This window comes from Marmota marmota, unplaced genomic scaffold, assembly GCF_001458135.2.
Source record: "Marmota marmota marmota unplaced genomic scaffold, marMar, whole genome shotgun sequence".
Taxonomy (NCBI): domain Eukaryota; kingdom Metazoa; phylum Chordata; class Mammalia; order Rodentia; family Sciuridae; genus Marmota; species Marmota marmota.
In genome coordinates this window covers 1423885-1431021 of record NW_025999928.1, presented here as the reverse complement: position 1 = coordinate 1431021, position 7137 = coordinate 1423885, and the positions used below count along the sequence as shown (strand labels likewise).

General features: G+C 42.9%; 1 protein-coding gene across 4 annotated transcripts in view; it reads right to left on the bottom strand.

The window, feature by feature from the left end:
* Nucleotides 1-1961, bottom strand: part of Ntrk2 (neurotrophic receptor tyrosine kinase 2) — a 369930-nt gene extending 367969 nt beyond the window's left edge. For 2 of the 4 annotated variants that reach the window (XM_015506092.2, XM_048800438.1), the window contains exons 1-2: nucleotides 598-737; nucleotides 1-111 (exon numbers count right to left, since the gene is read on the bottom strand). The exon at nucleotides 1-111 is cut by the window's left edge and continues 496 nt beyond it. The gene's annotated coding sequence lies outside the window, so the exon portion shown is untranslated. Of the gene's footprint in view, nucleotides 112-520; nucleotides 738-1060; nucleotides 1184-1706 lie in introns of those variants that run through there. The other 2 variants (XM_048800437.1, XM_048800436.1) reach the window with 2 other exon arrangements.
* Between the last annotated feature and the right edge of the window lie 5176 nt (nucleotides 1962-7137).

Genomic DNA, 7137 nt, shown 5'->3' with positions numbered 1-7137 from the left:
CCGCAGCTGCATGGCCCGGCTAGCCGGGAACCGGCCGGCGCCGCTCCCGGGACTCTCTGGGGCGCAGACTCCTTGCAAGACGCGCACGGAGATCTGGTACGCACCTCGGGGCTGAGGAGAAATAAATACGTGTAAGACTAAGCGCAGGACCCCATTACCACCAACTGGGACACACTCCCTCCGCGCTTGCCTCACCCCCAACCCGACCCCAGCCAAGAGATTGTGGATGGATAAGCGCCCAGCTCCCGCCCAAGAATCAACTTGCCCCACGATGGCACTGAAGCCTCCTATGCCATCAATGTGCCCATCCTCTCTCCACGCCTGAAGCTGAGGAAGAGAAGGTAGGGAAGGGTCCTCGATATAGGATTCCATTGCACAGGCCGGGTGAAGGACCATTTAAAGAGGGACACGGAGAATGCCGGCGGCGATGACTCCGCGACGGGGGCCCCGAATGATGCTGCAGAATCCACCACCACCACTGGGTGCAGGGGGCGCGGGCAGGTGGCACTGCATGTCCCACCTGGGGAGCAGCTGCGGCAGCCACTGGGAGAACAGTGAGGGCCCGAGACGACGGAGGGCACTGTCTGCGCTGCTCACCAGGCCTCCGGCGCCTCACACCCGCCGGCAGCGCCTGGGTCCAGGCTCCTCCTGCCGCCAGGCACTGAGCGCAGAAAGCGCGAGAGAAGGAGCAGCAAGGCTCCTGATCCAACCCAATTCCGGGAGCCGCCGCCGCCGCCGCCTCTGCTACTGCTGGCGAAGTGACGTGAGGGCTGACGCAGAGCAGGGGCAGAAACTCCAGAAAATTAGTCTGAAATCCAAAAACACACACGCTCGTACACATACAAACGCATAACACCCTCCAGACAAAAGCAACAGGGAGGGGAAGGAATCTGGGGGCGAGCAGGGAAGAGAGGCTTCGGTGCAGTGCCACTGGCCAGAAGCAGACAGCAGTAGCATGTGGGAGTTCACACACACGCGCGCACACACGCACACATCTTGGCCATGTAGACACGCGCGTGCGTGCGTGTGTGTGTGTGTGTGTGCTTTTGGCTCCAGGTACCTCTGAGATGGACCGTTTCTCCCGCTCAAAGCCTCCTGATCCCTAATTCATGCCGCGGTCTCTTCTACAATTGCAGTAGAGGCCGTCTCCCTCTTTGAAATGGAAACCGGGCTTGGTTCAGCTCTGAAAAAATGCGCTGATTCTTATTATAGGAATCCTCCCTTACCTCTCCCTCGCCGCTGCGTTTTCCTTTCCCACCCTGCCTAAAAAGAACAACCAGCTGTCCCTCAAATAAATAAAGATTGTAAACACCAAAACGTGTTCTGCATTGATAAGCAAGGAGCACTGCCCCCCCGTTCCGGGCCACCTATTTGGGGATAGATGGTTTGGGAGGGTCTTCCTTTTGGTGCTTTTGCAAAGGGAGCGGAGTCTCCAAACACAACTCCAGCTTTTATAAGTGATTATTTTTCCTGCCGTTTTCTGCCATCACACGCCCGCGAAACAGACATGTGAGGGGAAGGGAGCGCGCCTGACGCGTATTGGGTTCTCTAAATGCGCGGCAGCAACCCTGACCTGTATGATGTGTGGCGCCGCATCATTTTCTCTCATTCTTGAACCTGGCAGAATGCAGCCATACCAAGATCATAGCTTCACTCCCCGCTATGCCCACCTCCAGGGACCCCGAGCCCTTGCTCCCATGCCGTACCTTGCGCGTGTTCGCGTGTGCGCGGGTGTGCGCGAACGCGTGCCCTGCGCCCGTGCTGCCCAGAGTACCATAAGCATTCAGCTACAGAGAAGCCCAACATGGACAGAGCCTCCGGTTCTCACTAGGGACAAATGAGGCGGTCCAGAAGGGTCGGGTGACAAACCGTAACTGCTCTGCGGGCGCAGTTAAATGATGGCTGCGGGGTATTCGCAAGCCTTGTCTGAGAATCCTTCTTCCCATTTGCAGCTCCAGAGTCTGTTTTTCCGCAGTCATTTAAAAGGGAACTGGGAAAATGAACCGCAGTGCCTGACACTTCCGAGGGCTCTGGTGCCCCCGCGTGGGGAGAGAGCGCTCGGCACGCTCGGGAGCACCAACCCATTGCCACAGTCGCGGCGGGCACTGCACTGGGGGCGCGCTCTGGCGCCAGATGCGCAACCAGCGGCGCCCTAGGCGTGCGCGCCCCTGCCTGGCCGGTGCGCGACTCGCCAGACCTCTCAAGAGTTCCTGTCTGGGAAAAAGGCGGGCGATCCTCCCCACACGAAAGGGCTACCGGCTGGGGTCTAGTCCAAAACAGGAGAATGGTCACCGATCTGTCCGCAGAAGCTGAGGATGGAAAGGATGGAGAAATCAAACGTTAGAATGAATGCTCAGATCTCCGTGACGCCTTAAATATTACAAGAGAAGGAAAAACATCTAGCGGGGCTGTTATACAGACTCCGGCCACTGAGAGTAACCATGGGAATCCACGAACAGTACTCAAAAAATTTCGCTGCAGGCTGCAAAGACAAGGCCTGCAGGTCTACTTTCCCTCAGTGACTGGGCTATGATACACTGAGTGGTCAGACTGTGAAGTTCATTCCTCAGCTCAGCCTCCATCCTCTGCATGAGGATGTGCCAAGGAAGAGGAGTCAAAGGCGAAATGTCTTGATCCAGGTCACACAGTAAAACTTAGCCTGTCTTGTCAGTGTCTTTTAAGTGAAGAAGCCCTGTGGAATATTCGTAGTAGAAGTCTATGCACAATTACCCACATCTCTCATATCACCCCATATTTATTTTCCAAAATGGCACATTTGTACCCCAGTGGCTGCAGAGTGTGATGCAGCATCCAAAGGACTAACAGTTTTAGACTGATTGTAGATGAGAAGATTCTAATTATTTTGGAATATTTGCAGAATTTGTATTAGAATAGATATATAATATTGCCTTTAGATAATAAATACATCCCATTGAGTATCTCCTACTTAAAATTTGAACAGCTGCCCCACTTCTAATCACCCTTTCTGTGCTTTACATTTTGTCCACAGTTCTTTGACCTTTTTAAAAAATTTTGTTACATATGACAGCAGAATGCATTACAACTCATATTAGACATATAGAGCACAGTATTTCATATCTCTGGTTGTACACAAAGTAGAGTCACATCCTTCATGTCTTCATACACGTACTTAGGGTAATGATGACCCTCTCATTCCACCGTCTTTCTTACCCCCTTACCCCCTCCCTTCCCCTCACTCCCCTTTGCCCTATCTAGAGTTCATTTAATCCTCCCATGCCCACTCCCAACCACATTATGAAATAGCATCCTTAAATCAGAGAAAACATTTGGCATTTACAGCATACTACAGGGACACAGCCACATCAATGTTTATAGCAGCATAATTCACAATAGCTAGACTGTAGAATCAACCTAGATACTCTTCAGTAGATGAGTGGATAAAAATATGTGGTATATATATGCAATGGAATATTAGTCAATATTAAAAGGGAATAAAATCATGCAGGTAAATGGATGGAGATGGAGAATATAATGCTAACTGAAGTTAGCCAATCCCAAAAAATCAAATGCTGAATGTTTTTTCTGATTTAATAGTACTTTGACCTTTTAACAGATCATTTACCATTACTCACTGAATATGCATATATAGACAGAGAGAGATGTTTTATTTCTCTCAGTAAAATGAAAAATAAAGGCAGGGATTTTTATCAAATTTTTCAATGATATAACTCAAGGACATAGTAGATGTTAAAATGTGTGTATTTAATACATAAACTAAAATTGAAATTTAACTTTCTTGACCTCTAACTCTCCTTCTCAGCTCCACAATTCTGAATATCCCTGTGCTCTGAGCTCTCATAACACTTCTTAAAACCTTATTTTCTGACCCTCTGATACCCATATACATTCTAGCACTGGGATGGGGTTGGCTCCCATTCATTCATGCTGGAAACTCAAGACTAGCATGCACAGTATGTAGAATATATTGACCATCAATAACTATTTCTTAAATGATAGAACTGTGGATCTATCTCCACTTATAGGTCTAATAGGTCTTATATATAAATTATGTGCATGTATGAATATGTAACAATGCATCCCACCATTATGTGTAATTATAATGGTGCTAATTAAAAAATATGTGAGAAAAAAAGACCTACCAGCTATTTCCCAGAGATCATTTCAGGGATTCTCAGATCATAGCTTCCATCATGGCTCAGATCATGATGAACAATTTTCAGATGGGTAATATGAAAGAGATTATTTTCCCCAGATCCATTCAACACAAGGATGGAGAACTAAGTGTCATGGTGTCCTGCCTGTACTAGACCATGAGGTACCTACAGCAGTGGTCAAAATATTATGACCGTGTCCAGGGCCAGACCATGATGATGAGTATGGTAGGAAATGTCTTTTACATCACAATCCAATGCACACATTCATGAATTCATATAGCTTTAAAATAAAAAGTTTTCACAACAAAACTTATTTACCCTTAATACATGAAATGTACTAATATTTCTTTTCTATAACATTTCACTTTTTAATGCTTGTAATAACCCAGTAAGTTGATTTTAGCATCCGATACTGGGTTGTAAAAAGTAACAAAATACTGCCAACTTCTGCTTCTGAGTCTGGTGGAGTAATAGGGAACAGATTTACTCTCCCAAACAACTAACACACTGAACAAAATATGAAACAAAGATTTTTTAAGACAGTGGGCATAAGTCAATGAAGACTATGGCTCAGAAAGGGAACATAGACAGAGTTCTCTGAATAGAGGAGACATAGAGCATCAGGGAAAGCCAAACAGAGTTCGCAGGACAGAGCAGCAAGTAGAGAGAGCAAGGAGTATTGTAAGAGAGAATTCCAAAGCTCCTCAGAGGGTCCCTCTGAAGTACTTAACAGAGTACTGAATAGCCCATGCAGTGGGGAAACCACCTGAAGTCAGGCAAAGAAGCACTGACAAGATTAAAGGGTGGAGACAAGAAAAAAAAAAACATCAAAAGGAAAATGAAAACACTACATATCAGAATGTGTGAGATATCACTAAACCAGTGCTTAGGGAGAATTTTAGAGAACTAAATGCTTATATTAGAAAAGAATAAAGGTCTCAATGACCTCAGCTTCCACCATAGGAAACCAGGAAAAGAAAAGCAAATGAAACAGAAGGTAAGAAGAAAAGAGGAAATGAAACAGGCCAAAGCAGAAAATAACAAGGAAAAAAAAGGGGGGGGGGTGGAAATCAACAAAACCAAGAGTTCTTTCTTTGTAAAGATCAAGTAAAATTGATAAACATCTAATCAGACTGATCCAGAATAAAAGAGAGAAGACCCAAATTGCCAACAACAGAAATGAGATTAATGACAAACCCTAGATATTCTATAAATATTAACAAAATAGTAAGGGTAAACTATGAATGACTTCCTGCAAATAAAGTTGACAACTTAAATGAACATATTGTATGAGAAAAGCTAACAAAGCTCACTATAGAAGAAATAGATTACCTGGAAAGTTGAATATCTAATACAGAAATTAAATTTATCCATAAAAGCCTTTTCACAAAGAAAACTCTGATAGTTAACATAACCCTTAAAGTAGAAGTCAGAATGTCTTTGCCCTATTATGAAGAAAACTGGGAGAGCTACTTTTATCTTTCTATTCAACTTTGTGCTGGATATTTTAGTCAGTGAAATACACCAGAGATCTAAAAAGACTATAAAGAAGAATAAAACAGTTTTTATGGACAGGCAACATAATCTATATAGAAAATCCAATAAAATCTACAAAGAAGCTACTCAGATAAATAAGTGAATTATCAAGTTTTCAGGATACCAGCTGAATCTTTACAAGTCAATTTTTTTTAAAGAGAGAGAGAGACAATTTTTAATATTTATTTATTTAGTTAGTTTTCGGCAGACACAACATCTTTATTTGTATGTGGTGCTGAGGATCGAACCCAGGCCACATGCATGCCAGGTGAGCGCAATACCGCTTGAGCCACATCCCCGGCCCCTTTACAAATCAATTTTATTTTTATATTCTAGCAACAAACAATAATAAATTGCATTTTTATATACCAATTATAACAACATCAAAAATATGAAATACTAAGAAATAAAACACAATCTATAAAAGGGATAAAATGGATAATTGGTGTTATAAAATTAATAAATTTTGCTCTTGGAGAATTTATTAAATAATTTATTAATTAAAGAAGAAAAGGACACTTTAAAGAATGAGAATTCATCTAATGGGAGAAATACTTGAAAATCATACATCTGATGTATAACTTGTATTAAATTATTTAAAGAACTCTCAAAACTCAATAATAATAAAATAATTTTATCCCAGCAATTTGGGAGGCTGAGGCATGAGAATCACAAGTTCAAGGCCAGCCTTAGCAACTCAACAAGACTCTGTCTCAAAATAAAAAATAAAAAGGACTGGAAATATACCTCAGGGGTAAAGTGCCCCAGGATTTAATCCCAATACCAAAAAGTAAAACAAAATAGTTTTAAAAATGTGTAAATGACTTGAATCTTCTTTATTAAAGAAGATAAGCAGTTGGAAATTACACATAAAAAGATGCTTAAAATCATTAGTAATTGGAGAAATGCAAATGTAAACTACAATGAGATGCTTATAATCTAATCTGTATAGGTAAAATTTAAAAGATTGACCTAGCCTACTGTTAACAAAAATATGGAGCAACTGGAACTCTCATATACTGAAGATGGGAGTGTAAAATGGCATAGCCACTTGGAAAAGCAAAACAATTTATTTAAAAGTTTAACATATACTTGTCACAAAACATATTTTACTGTAAATGCATGAGTTTTCTGTATTCTTTATTAGTTGCATTAGTCTATGTGTCTCTTTTTTTATGCCAGTGTATTTTAATTTTTTTATTGTGGGTTGTTCAAAACATTACAAATTTCTTGACATAACATATTCGACACTTTGATTCAAGTGGGTTATGAACTCCCCCCTTCACCCCATACACAGATTGCAGAATCACATCAGTTACACATCCATTGATTTACAAATTGCCGTCCTAGTGTCTGTTGTGCTCCACTGCCTTTCCCATCCTCCACCCTCCCCCCTCCCCACCTCTCCCCTCCCCTAAATCTGTGCTGTTTTAAACCACTGAGT